This window comes from Vanellus vanellus (assembly GCF_965231255.1).
Source record: "Vanellus vanellus genome assembly, chromosome: 19".
NCBI classification, from domain to species: domain Eukaryota; kingdom Metazoa; phylum Chordata; class Aves; order Charadriiformes; family Charadriidae; genus Vanellus; species Vanellus vanellus.
The window spans coordinates 9416066-9417098 of NC_138924.1; positions in this window are offsets into that span (position 1 = coordinate 9416066).

Genomic DNA, 1033 nt, shown 5'->3' on the forward strand with positions numbered 1-1033 from the left:
GCTGCGGCTGGCCGTAGCCAACCACCGGGGTGTTGCTATGTGCCAGCGGGCGGCGATTGGCGGGCGGCGGTGTCGCTCAGGCCCAGCAGGCTATAAGTAAGGGGAGGGAGGCGGCGGGAGGGGGAGGGCGCTGCGGGGCTGCCTGGTGCGCGTCGGCCGCCGCGCTCCGTCTGCGCTGGGGACGCGCTGGAGGCGGCCGCGCCGCGGCGAGTGAGTGCGGCGGGGGGCGAGGGCCGGGCTGCGGGGCCCTGCGGGGAGCGGCGGGGCCGCGGCTGAGCCGCTGCGCCGAGCTGCGCCACAGCCGCCTTCCCCCTCTTTCTCTCCCGCCTCCCCCACCCCCCCTCCCTTCCTCAGCGCGGTGGGGCAGCGGGGGCCCCTTCCTCAAGGCCGGTGGCCCCTCGGTGAGGCAGCCTCCCCTCAGGGGAGCCCTGCCGCCTCCGGGGAGAGGGCCGGGGGCCTGCGGCGTCCCCCGAGGAGGGCGAACCGGGCTGCTACGAGCGGCGGCCTTTGTCTGCGGGGCCGGGCGAGGGGCTGGAGGCGGGGAGGGCAACAGGTCGGAGCCCGGGAGAGTGTCCCGGGGGCAGCGCGCAGGCGAGGCGGGAGGGGTTCGCCGCGCCCCGGAGGCTTCCAGCGAGAGAGGGGAGCGACGTGGGGGCCCGGGGGGAGCGGGGCAGGGGCCGGCCGGCCGTGCCAGGTACCGGCGGGAGGAGGAAGGGGGAGCAGGGGACGGTCCTGCTGCACTAACCGTCTCGCTGTAGCAGGTAAACGCATAATAAAAGCCTGAAACGGCAGGTGAGGTCCGTGCCCGACACAACGGTGTGCGTGAGGCTTTGGCTCGCGGCTCCCCGGAGAGATACAGAGGTGCAGCATCTTCGCCCGGGTTTCTGGGGACACCCCCCGAACCGTTGCCAGCAGGGCCGGGAGGGCTGGCTGCTGACCAGGGAGAAGTGCCCTGCCGCTGCTCTATTTACCAACACTGCTGCGGGAGTCCCTGGAGACCAGGCCTTGCCCAGCTGCAGGCTGTGCCTCGCTG